General features: G+C 44.0%; 1 protein-coding gene across 3 annotated transcripts in view; it reads right to left on the bottom strand.

Moving 5' to 3' along the window:
* Window positions 1-13,136, bottom strand: part of LOC146185226 (acetylcholinesterase-like) — a 332,565-nt gene that overhangs the window by 118,636 nt on the left and 200,793 nt on the right. The window lies entirely within an intron of this gene.

Here is a 13,136-nt window from a genome sequence, read left to right as displayed (position 1 = left end):
GGAGTGGCATCGAGAAGATATTTTTCGATCCCCCTGGCTGTAAGTAACGACGCTGGAAGCAGACGCTTGAGATTAGAAGCATGCCTGTTGGCAGCGGCATGCTGAGAGGGCACGAGTTCTGTTGGTCAATGCAGAAATTTGCTTACGCATTTGTTGTTCTCATTCGTTTTATGAATATGCTCTAATAAAATCAATGTATGAATAGAATACCTTTCTTATACTTTGAGACGTTACGGTAACATGTCTCTCGTATTAATGCTCGAAAAGCAAAACTCGTCAACGGTATCTTTAGAGCGCAGCTTTTATGAGCCCGTTCGAAAAGCACAGGACTGATCGAAAGGTTATGTTACGTTATATGACTGCGACGTGATGTGATGTGACATGTGTGTGATGTGACTGTACTGACTTCCCCCATCCCTCTCTTACCCATAACTTTTATATCCACTACCCCCTTTCCCCCATTGCAGGGTAGCAAACCGGTTTCTTTTACCGATTAACCTCCCTACCTTTCCTCCTCATCTCCCTCCTCCTCCTCCTCGACTGTTCAGCCGCGTTGCTGTTGGTGCAGCTGTAACCGAGCGAAAGAGAGCTGCGAGCCACAAGACAGTCACGAGCTAAAGGGGATTTTCGAGAAGAAGGGAAATAAGAGCCACGAGTTCTGCGCTATTCGCTTCGCTGCTCTGTTTCTCGTTCTTCTAAAAATTCTGCTTGGCTCGTGAGAAAAATTTTAAAGGCTCTTTGTAACTGCACATACCCACATACAATACAAGCGTCTCTCCTATTCTTTTCTTGATGTATCACCAAAACACTTTACTGGCTACGCTCAAATATTGCATTAAAAAGTATCGTAATCGTCCTTAGAAGCTTTTTTTTTTTTTAAACTACTCTCCGCATAAAAACGCAGCAAAAGAAAGTTAAGAGAAAACAAGCACTTTACACAGTGCTTCCTGTGCCAGAAATAAATAACCTAAAGCGTACAGAACGCTTTTATTGTAGGGAAAGCTACACTAAGTTAGTAGAAGCGAGTTTCACCGTGCCTGTCATAGGTAACAATGGAACCATCTGCGCTGACTCCGTATGATCACGCGACTAACTGCGCAGCTATACATATAATCACGAACTTGTGCGCTTGCTAGTCAGAGAGGCATGAATGAAGAAGCGAACGGTGGGCGCACGTTTAGTGCGCAGGAAAATTGGATACAGCGAAAAGCTGCGTCGGACGGGCCGGAAATCATTGCTTGCCGCGAGGATGCCCGATAGAGTAGAAATGAAACGCGAAAGGCTAAGCGTGCGTCCGAGACGCCGGAAGAGCGGGAAGCGTGGAGGTGAAACTATTTTTTAGGCTATACAAGGAACATGGGGCATGCTTGGATCAGCCCGTAAGAGACTGATCCTTACAAGTACTAGGTGGAGGTCCCTAGATCGGAACCTCAGTGGCTATGGCCGCCGCCCGGGCACGCCCGACTAAGGCTTGTTGGGCCTGTAAGTCGTGGCAGCATATTCTAAAACTCTGAAAATTAGACACTCGGAGGTCATGCTCAGAATTCTGCTGGCTGATGGTTCCATATTTATTTGCTTATTGTGATCGTCTTAGCAGGTGCGGTCATTTTTACAACATGCCGGATTTCCGAATATCGAGAAATTTAGTATGGTGGTACCAGTCTTCGCATAGAAATGATTTCATGAATGAATGAATGAATGAATGAATGAATGAATGAATGAATGAATGAATGAATGAATTGATTATTAGGCAGTTTATGAATGACGCTAGAACAGGCAGTTTCTTAAGATCACTCGCTATTTTTCATGGCGTTTCGAACGAGATACAGACGTACAGCTTCTTCGGACGGTGCCAGCTGAAACAGCGCTCTGAACGGTCGTTGCGCGAATGGAACGAGAATGCTACGGGGCAATTCCTAGCTCGCGCTGTTACACCCTTGACTTAGATTGAATTCCGGCTGCCTGTTCCGCTTCGCGGAGGTACGTGGTCTTAACCTCGGTGAAGGACGCACTCGAGGCTTGCGGCGCGGCAGAGGGCCTTCATCGTCAGAAGGCGTAAAGGAGGCTTTGTCAAGGTCTTTCCGCGCGAGCGCCTCGACGACCCTCAAGCTTGCTTTCAAGACGTTGTGACAAACCGTGCTGGTTGCTGCGATGCGTGCCTCACGAAGTGCATTTTTGCTTGCTGCACGGGTCGTTGCCTTATGCTGCGATGGGCTGGGTAATAAGCTTGCAAAGGTTTAAGGGTGGAGCAGGAAACGCTCACGAGGTTGCAGAAATAACGCGAGGACACGAGTACTGCGCCGCAGGCTACACTTGGTACGCAGGTATATGCAAGGCATAGAACGTACACGGAATATGTAAGACGGAAACGTGGAACCCGCTCAGACTGAATTATATTGAGTAAATAAAGAAATCCACGCCGTCATAACGTCATAACTTCCGTTATGATGCAAAGGGACACATGTATCCCAAGCTAGGGTTTCTCCTATAAAAGTACGATCGGCGCTGACGTATTCATGGCATTTGGTATTTCGATAAATGCAAAACTTAACCACTCTATTTTGTCCATGTTTGATTTATAACGCACAAAAAAATTATAAGATTACATTTATTTGCGAGGTGGAAATCCGTTGCCATCCTGCTGCACAATCGCCTAATTTGCAGGAAGATGGTACAATGTTGCCAACCGAAACCTGATTTTCCATCAAGTGCAACCTATTGGAGCCGAATGCATAACTTTATGTCCTATGCGAGCAGTACGTCTGCAATTACACTGTGTTTAATTCCCAGGACATGTGTAATTCAAGGGGCTCAGAACGCTTTCTACAAGGACGGGGACTGCGTAACTGCGTGAAAGTCAGGTAAAGCATTGGGCTGAAAACTGAGACCACACTTAATAAAAGTAACGTCCAATGTTTGTTTCTTACATTAAAAAAAAATCTAGTTCATAGGTAATATATTACCCGGGCAGCAGTTTCGTAAAATGTGAGAAACGAAATGTTACACCATAGAGAAAAAGGAAGCGTTACACCTAATGCGTGTTCCGATGAAAGCAGGGAATAGTTTTATTTAACTATAGTAACAATGACGTCGCTAGCATTACTAATATATTTTGTAATACTAGTTTGAAATAGAAGACAAAAAGCAAAAACAAACAATAAATAACCAAATTTCTGCATGGTTAGCTTTATTTAGTTTGCATAGGTTCCGTACCCCTTGGACAAATTCTGCGAAAGGCTGTGCTACGCTCCTGGGATAACCAATTCGGGCATCGTTTCTGTAACAACAAACCCGTAAAGATGTGTTGACAGAAGCATAATGTTGTTGTCTTGCGTTGTTTCGAGCGCTTGGTGCAAAGAAATAGTGGAACAGATCAGTTTTAAGAGCCAACCCAAGTTCTTTCGTTATTCTTCTCAAATGTGTAAGTGAAACTTTTCTTCATGGATTTTAAACAAGTTTTTTTGTAGCATGTGCGATGTCGTAAAGCTAAAACCATTCCTCCATGCGTCCCTGTGAAAAGGACCAGCTTTCCTTTAACTCTCAGCTCAAGCCCCGTGAGGCTCCAAACACGCAAGAATAGCGCTACATAGTTTCTGCGGGCTACTCTGGACAAGATCACTGCGGGTGAAATTTCCATGCGTCCGACAAGTTAATTCCACAATCAAGGTCGTTGAGAAACTTGAAATCCAGGTGTTTATCTCTAATCAAACACTTTCCTTTCTTCATGGGCACCTCATATAGCATGTTTATCGTTGCTGTCAGGATCCCAACCATTTTGCTTTTAATTTTACCTTTTTATACCTTTCCAGCGGTTAATGTTTGGTCAGAAATAAACCCAGATACTTGATTCTCATCATTCTGTTTTAATGAAATTCCAATCCGACTAAACGACTGGTCGAGTCCACCACATACAGATGGGTAGTCAGGATAACAGGATTTCTGTTTCGAGAAGCACAAGGCGAAGATTAACAAGCATAAACAAAGACACTCACTGGCTTCTATATATTGCCCGTAGCGCTCGAACACAGTGCTCAAATAGGAGTCAATGGCACCCAGCGTTGGTGGCATCTAGGTTGGAGAAAACTTTCATTTTTTGTAGTTTTTGCTCAGTACGCCGATTTACTGTTTCCAGTAACACCGGTCGCCACTTTCAGTGCGCTCCATTTGTTATCAAAGGCGATCTTTCAAGGACAGGCAGAAGCAGCAGCGTCAGAGAACAAGTACTCCACGCCGATGGTGCCCTTCATTGGTGAAAACAACTTTTCCGGCAAGCTTTTATAAAATCAGGAGGCGAGAATTTCCCGCTGAAGAGTAACACGAAAGTTATGTGAGTAGAGTCGAATAGCACGTCGGTACTTTCGTCACGTCTACAGCCTGCTTGTTCCCATGTCAAATAATTCGCGGGAAAACACGCGGGAAAACACAGCATGACAGGCTCTTGTCGAAATCACAAAGAATGTGCTACATCTACATGCCACTACGTAATGAAAAGCGGCTATAAGGAAAGGCGGAACCTCACTCAATATTTTCGTTGATAGATGAGCTGGCCTACGCCGTAAGATGTGTAAGTCGTGGGTTCTTGGGCTGAAAACAAAATGGAGGCACGCTTAAGATCCACTCCTACGATATGGAGCGATAACGGCCATAGTTTGCGTTTTGCCAGGTTTCCTTGCAGATTTTTCTTCGCGTACATTGAGTTTGATTCTTTCCCGTTAAGTAATCCCTTAATTATATCATCTGTGACCTCACGCAGTCTTTATCCTACAGTCGTATCTGAAATGCCATCCGACACAGATTAGAAGTAATGCCCCGCTTAACGAAGAAGCCGCGAGAGCGTGCTTGCGTCGACTAAGAGTAGTGTGTCCAACTAGGAACGAAAGAGAGCTGGAAATCTGATTCTGATGTCACTATCCCATCTGGAAGGAGAGGCTCGACTTAACAGCCGCTGCAAAATCAGCCAAGTCGTGTGATCACGTGACGTCAGGAAACCCTACACTCAGTCAGTGGACGGCCATGCCAGACATCTTCTATCGCCTGACATTTCTATAATTTTCAAATAACAACGCTGACTCCGGATGTATTCGCGGTATCAGAGGACGTCCACGTCCACCGCTATCAAAGAGGGCGGCAACGGCGAACACTTTTAGGTATAAGATGCATGCGGAATATAAAAAAAATAAATACCCAAGTGAGTAAAAGATTGAACAGGCGGCACGGTAAGTCAACCGGTACGTACAGCACTGGACGCGAAATTCAGAGGTCATTGGTTGGGATCTCTCCAGTAGCAGGTCCGTGTTATTTTATTATTCTTTTTTTGTTTAGTGCGATAGCGTTAAGGGCCTCGTTTACCAGATAATCCAGCGTAAACGTTGTTGGCGTCGGCGTCGTGAGCGAAAACTCCCGAGCGTGGCGCTGGCAGCTGACATGCCCGCGCACTGGTCGGCGCGTTTAGCAGGAGCTACCAATTCAGGTCTCCCCTTTCATATGTGATGGTGATATCATGATCAGGCTGTTATGACTCTTGCATTGTGAGTCAGACAAGTTATAGCTGGCTAGACAAGGTATGTAGCTCCGGTTTTCTTCATACGGCTTAGCTAAAGCCGGACCTCTTATGTCGGATATGGTATCCCACGATATCTCGCTACACTCTCCTCAAAGGAGGACCTTAAGCGTCCCCCATAATGTTTTCTTCTACGTTTTCATAGGCTTCTCTCAGATACGATGATCCAGTTTGTCGGTCAGTTATCGAAGAGATAATGCTTCTTTAATTGACCTTACTGGGTAGAAGATTGTAGAAGTACTTTTTGCGTCTCGCCCTTCACGCTATTTTTCAAGTCATTTCCGGAAAGCAAGTTGGTTGGTCTATAATAGCAAGACGTTGAAATGCACTGGGGCTGCGTTGTAAACACACCACCTCATGCGAGCAAAGCTGTTCGAAGTGCTCATAAAACAATCAAAGACCGGGTATGATCTTCTGTCCAAAATAATCGTCAATAACTTTGGACAACGAAAGATAACGTAGGAGCGAAAGCTAAAGTATACCCCCCCCCCCCCCCCTTCCCCTCGCATTTGACATTAAAGAAAGAGACAGCACAGGTCAGTAGGTAATGTCGCAACCTATATCAGGTTATGGATCCATGTTGAGTCCGTTCTAACCAAAGCGACATTTTCTTCTCCAGTAGAGACGAGCGACAGAAAACGAACACATAATCCACTACATGTCCATTTAGGATCTGCCCTACAGCCAACAAGTAGCGAAACGAATTTTGCAGTCCTTCAGACAAGAGCAATACACGTACTCTGCGCGAGGACCCCTAACAGGTGACAATCGCCTATTGATAAATTTGCTGTTTATTACCTTGTGAGTACAAGCGAATGCGCTGCTGCTTTTTTCTTGTTCGTCGTGGCTATCGCAAAAATGTAGCTACAGATCCGTCAGCGTCGTGACAGTATGTAAAAGAGGTAATCAGCCAATACAGAACGGCATGAATCATGACGGGATGCTCGTTCCAAAATGTTTCTCGAGAAGTGGTAGAAATAAGCACATATTTCATGACATTGCTAAACAAGCCCAAGCGCTCAGGGCTTATTTTAATAAAAATAATTTGTGTTCCAATGTATCCCTTCCTCCCTCGCTCTATTCCTCCTATATATATATATATATATATATATATATATATATATATATATATATATATATATATATATATATATATATATATATATACATATATTTATATATATATATATATATATATATATATATATATATATATATATATATATATATATATATATATATATATATATATATATATATATATATATATATATATATATATATATATATATATATATATATATATATATATATATATATATCCATCTATCTCTCCAGAAGCTTCCAACTCCCCTCTTTTTTTCAGGAAGCAAGAGCAATTGCTTTTACAGATATTTCCACTTGTTGAAGCACATGATTCACCACTCATGCTTTTGGAACTGTGGCAAGAATTGCTACTTTGTACTATCCGGAAAACGAAACGCCACCTATAAACACCCAGTGTAATTAGGGCGGTGGCCAGAACCACATAAGTTTCTTGCTCTGTACGCATAAATAATGAGTTGCTCACACTTGGGCATTTGCAAACATCTGGAAGCATGAGTAACTCTTGAAGCGAGAAGGCAACAAAAAAGATAGAGCGAATACTTACGCACTTTTTTTGAGGAGAACTTCGTCAGTGCAGTTTTTAGTGGCGGCTACGGCTACAGGTTAAAGAACCCCATGTGGTCGAAATTTCCGAGTCCTCCACTACGGCGTCTCTCATAGAATGAGTTGCTTTGGGACGTTAAACCCCACAAACAAACAAAACAATACACTGTACACGGCTTACAAAACATGATTTACATGATTATAGTGATATTGGGCGGCACAGACGCTTTCTTATTTCGCTACAGCATTGCCTTCTCAAGAGGCACAATAATCGAGCTCACTCAAACATGAACGTTCTGCCTTGATGATCTTCATCAAAAAAAGGGTATACCCAAAACCCCCTTTTTTCCCGTGGATACTTCATCTTCATCATCCAGATGCCATGTCTGTATCCAATCTTCATTAAATTATGGGTTAATCCATGAATGTACGGTACCAATGAACACTTATTTCTTTGTGTAATGTCTTCTGCTCTCCTCCGCTTGTTCGGCAGCACAAGGCTTTCCGCTATGCTGCACGGCAAGAACTCTGGAAGCCTTGCCTCCAGAAGCCTCTCAGTCTGGCGTAAAAAGCTTTCTCTGATATGGTGGTGGCAGGACTTGTTAAGAGCCGACGTCAATGCAGCCCTCGCAACGCCTCTTTTTACTGTCTTCTAATGTTGGGATGCGTATAGGACGAACTGTTCATTAGCATTAGGCTGGTAACTCCAGCATAAGTGCTGTGGTGAGAATTCGAGGCTCAAATCTAGGAAGCGCAAGATGCCATCGTTCGGAAGCTCCCAGGCGAATCTTAGATCAGGGTAGTTTTCTTCAAATGCACCCAGTGCTATGTCTCTCAGTTGCTCTGTTGCCTTTCCTTCCTCTAGATCACAGAGCACCATGAAGTCGTCAACATATCGAACAATCTTTAGAAAGCCTTTGCCTTTCATTGCAGTTTGAATCCTTCTGTCACATGCGGTGAGGTATACGTCGCTCAGTGTAGGAGCTGCAGGAGCCGCCATCGAACCTATACATACTGTACTCCTTTGAACATACAGTACTCCTTCATGGGAAGCAACAAGTGACGTGAGGTAGGCTCCTATCAACTCCAAGAAGGCATCCACAGATAAACCTGCTGAATATTGGAAAGCTATAGCACCCTGCTTCTCGATCGTCTCTCGAAGTTCTTTCAATAAGCCATCTTGTGGGATAGAATAGTACATATCTTCAATGTCAAGTGAAAATTCAGATGGTTTATTCTTTTCATATTCCTTGATCTCAGAGATTAACAACTCAGAGTTTTTTATTCTAAAGGAGTCATCCACATGCACTTGGCTGAGATGTTTGATCAGATAACCCGAGATTAGCACCTACCACGTGTGTGCTTCCGAAAAAATTGAGCGGAAAGGTATATTCAGTTTGTGAGTTTTCGCCCTGAAGAACACCGACAAGTGTCTTGTCCCGTATCTTGAACCTTAATAACCTTACCTTTAACCTTAGAAGTTAATATCTCAGTCAAGGGATATGAAAAGAAGAGACCATCTGGATTTTCACTTGACATTGAAGATATGTACTATTCTATCTCACAAGATGGCTTGTTGAAAGAAGTGCGAGAGACGATCGAGAAGCAGGGTGCTATAGCTTCCCAGAATTCAGCAAATGTGTCTGTGGATAGCTTCTTGGAGTTCATAGAAGCCAACCTCAAGTCAACTGTTGCTTCCAATTAAGGAGTATTGTATGTTCAAAAGAGTGGAGTATGTATAGGTTCGAGGGTGGCTTTGCAGTGAGCCACATATACCTCGCGCATGTGACAGAAGGATTCAAACAGCAATGAAAGGCAAAAGTTTTGTAACGATTCTTTGATATGTGGACGACTTCTTGGTGCTCTGTGATCTAGAGGAGGGAAAGGCTACAGAAAAACTAAGAGACATAGCACGGGGTGCATTTGAAGAAAATTGCCGGGATCTAAGATTCACCTGGGAGCTTCCAAAGAATGGCGTCGCGTTTCCTAGATTTAAGCCTCGAATTCTTACCAGAGCACTTATGTTGGAGCTACCAGCCTAGAGCGAATAAGCTGTTCGTTCTATATACACCCCAGCATTCAAAGACAGTAAAAAGAGGCATTGCGAGGGCTGCGTTGACGTTGGCTCTTAACAAGTCCTGCCACCACTATATCAAAGAAAGCTTTTTATGCCAAACTGAGAGGTTTCTGGAGGCCGGGCTTCCAGAGTATTTGCTGTGCAGCATAGCAGAAATCCTTGTACTGCCGAACAAGTGGAGGAGAGCAAAAAAAGACAATACACAAAGGAATAAGTGTTCATTGGTACCGTACACTCATGAATTAACCCATAATTTGATGAAGATTATACACAGACACTGCATTTGGCTCGTTCCTACGGCATCAAACAGAGCAAAAGGCTCATGTGCGACGGCGAATAACTAGGAGATTAAGCCTAGATGCCTTACTGCGCACCGGACAAGGTACTCTGATTGTACTCAGGGCATTGTCTATCAGATTCCCTTAGATTGTGGGAAGCAATACATTGGACAAACAGGGAGATGTAATAATGACAGAATTAGAGAGCACGCTGCGGCAATATTGGAGAAGCTGGGCACTAACCTCACGGTGCACCGCAAAGACCGAAAATGCCCAGCTGATCTTCCCAGTGTGAAGGTATTAAGAAGGAATAAGGATAGGCTGAGAAGGAAAATTTTAGAAGCATGTGCGATCAGGAACTCGGGAGACAAATGCGTTAGCACGACTTCGGTGGTACTGTTAAAAATATACTAGATTTTTCACGTTTAATAGCAGGGCATTAAAGTTAAGGAAGAAGTTAGCTGCAGAGGTAAAGTGAAGGAAAAAGAAGGCGCGCGGGTTCAGGTTAATATAGTTGTCAGTGCAGCATTGTTCATGTGTCTGTATGTGCTTTTCCTGTTTTGTTGCCTGCTCTGCTGTCTTTTTTAAGATTATTTGAGCATGTTTCCAGGCTTAAAGGGAATTGTCCAGTCATCCACCCACAGTCTTGACCGGCGCTGCTGCCACCTAGCCGTCATTAGGTTTACACACGACATACTTTCATCTGCTGTTCTGGCCCGATAATAAGGCAAACATCGCCTGGAATACTGAAAAAAAAAAAAAAAAACTGCGCTGAAAACGAAGAACAATATTCGTTTTTCTGCACTATTTGTTGTCTTTTATTTAGTATGAAACTTTGTCAAACCGTTAAATTCAACGTAATATTATCGCTCTCATTTCCATTCGAATAGCGCGCGGCAGAGCATATTCATTGTACAACTCCGGACGGGATTCAAAAAGCGGTGTGAAAAGAAAGAGCAGCATAGTTTGCGGCCCCGTAGATCACACAAATTTTCATGCTTTTTTTTTTTTTTTTTTTTTTGGTGGGACTAGTAGCCTCGCACAGAGAGTGAGTAATCGGTGTTTTCGTCATCGCATGATGCCAATCACACTTAGCGAGAACGCGTCACCGCGTGCCTGTGCACATGCGGAGCGCCATGGCTCTCAAACCTGTAGCACGCTGATGCAGAGGACACGAATCACGATATCGAGGTACCTTCTTGCGTCACTCCGCACTGATTCATCCCCAGATTCGGTGGAATGGCGATCAGCAGGTGCATATCCATATCGGTAGCATTATTTCCCCTGTCTGATTCACCTTGTGCATCCTTGGTTCTGCGCGCGTATGTTAGCTATCGTCGTTGAAGTAGTGTGTGAAATGCGGCGCGTCAAACAGAAAAAGCAAAACAAAATTGTGTGAGGCATGGAGCGACCTATTCTCAGCAATGAAAAAGAAAAATGGAAAGAACGCTTATGCTTGGCGACTCGCAGAGGTCAAGAAACATCGAGAAAAGGAAATCCGAGCGCGCTCTGCGTCTAAAAAATGCAGCTTGTGACAAAGGCTGCTCAAGTCAATAAAACAGGGCGCAGTACCGCTTGAGGAACTTATCGAGCAAGTGATCGGGAAAATACGACGGCCCTCTCAGCAACGATGAGATAGGCAGCCCATGTTTTGCGCCGATATTATTTGTGATACAACGTCAGGTGATCTTGACATTGTACTTTTGAATGTAGGCTGTTTGAAACTAATTATGCTTTGTTCTTATCACACGCGCTTGCTCACACGCAGTGTGTGGCTCCCTGACTTTCATGAATGCTTGCTGCTTCCCACGAACGTTAGCGACCATCTGTTAATGGGAGGACGTGGTGGCACCGAGAATGTGAAAAAAAAAGGCGAGATCACCCAGTCGTTTAGAAACGTTGGAATCTAAAATGGATATGCTAAAGCAAGAAGGAGTGATCATCATGTGATGATATTAGCTTACGGTGCGGTAATTATCTATGCGCACAGGCTGCAGGAACACAGGCGACAGGGCGCGAAAGCGCTTGACACAGCAAGTTCGTAAGTATTTTCAAAGCAGTGCAGAGAGTAGCGATGGATCATTATTTCAAGCTTCATCGCAGTCAAGGAGATGAAGCGGCGTTGAGGGCCGTGAGTAGAAATCTGCGCGATAAATTTTTCACCTCACGTTCCGCGAGGCCTTCCAGCGGAAATGCTGGTCATCCATGCGTAGTGAACTCCCAGCGTTGCATATACAAAGTAAGAGATGGAGAAAGCCTATCACGCGTCGTTTGGGCTGCCTGTAACGCTTACTCTCAGTGTCGACGATTAATAAAAAGAAGTCGCCCACGTGCCGCCGCATTCGCAAGTAGCGATAAAGGCATAAACACAAAGATGAGGAAGTTTTTCGGTGAAACAAGCCGCGGTTGGCGGCGCTCTGGCTTTTCGTGATGCGACCTTGACGGTGGTGCCAGCCCCATTTCGCGCGTTTTTTTACTTTGAGCGCCGATGTTCCTGATATATTTAGCCACAAGCCCAAGCACCAAGCGCTAAGTGATAATTACAGGAACGAAATGCGTAATTTTTAACCAGTCCGATTATTTAGCCGGTTCTTACATCGAAAATGGAAAATGTTTGCGTAAGTATTGAGATTGTTCATGTGCGTGCATGAGTGGAACGGAGGAAAAGCGGGGGAAGGGGGGGGGGGGGGGTATTTTGTTTTGTGCATCTCTACTCGCCATAATGTGATGTGCAACGTTTGAGCAGCTTACGTTTTTCGACGTTGCGTTCATTCGTGCTTTGGCCGCAACGTGTGGCTGGTGTTGCAGAGTAGTAAAAATATTGATAAGATGTTTAATCAGCGTAATTTTATCCCGCGATAAACCAGATCGCACGAAAGGTTTAGATAATATCCATGTTTCAGAACATGCGAATAAAGACCGCACTCTCGACAGCATCGACGTTCGTACCATGAGGTTTCAAAATCCGAGAGGTTTGCTCAAAGCTGCCAAGTTTCAGTGCTGTCTTGCACCATGAGTTAAGCAAGGTGTTGCTTGCGTCGTCGTTGATTTTCGCAAAATCATTTGCGAAATAGCAGCAGACACTTATACATTTTCAAAAGTTTGCTCATCGTAGCAGGAGGCGACGGTCGCCATAAACGGATCCACGCTCAAGGCATCCCGTAAGCAATTCTTTATTTTTATTATTTATCTGGCATCTCGTATAGAGCGCAAAAGTGCATTCCGCCTTCATACCGGAACGCAACTTGATTTACAATGAGGGTCCGCAAGCATATATTAACTAAAGAAAAGAAAAAAACCCGGGGAGGAGGAGGAGGGGGGGGGGGGGGGGTTCAATTGCTTTTCGGAAATTTCACCATCTAAAACAAGCTCCTCGGGGTGCTAATTCTGCTACCATGCCCCGTACGCTGACAATGAAGAATGTTTATCACGCAAACACCGATTCTGAACTTGTGCCAGGTGAAGCGTCAGTGCCGACGGCAGGGGTCTACGTGAACTGGCATAGAGGGCCCTAAATATATTTGCCATTGCTCCTTTCGTATCCTATTCCACATAACCTAGCTATCAAGCA

Source organism: Amblyomma maculatum, chromosome 6 (assembly GCF_055883805.1).
Source record: "Amblyomma maculatum isolate TAMU_Amacu chromosome 6, ASM5588380v1, whole genome shotgun sequence".
Taxonomy (NCBI): Eukaryota; Metazoa; Arthropoda; class Arachnida; order Ixodida; family Ixodidae; genus Amblyomma; species Amblyomma maculatum.
The sequence above is the reverse complement of the archived record's forward strand: the minus strand, read 5'-3'. Positions and strand labels throughout refer to the sequence as shown.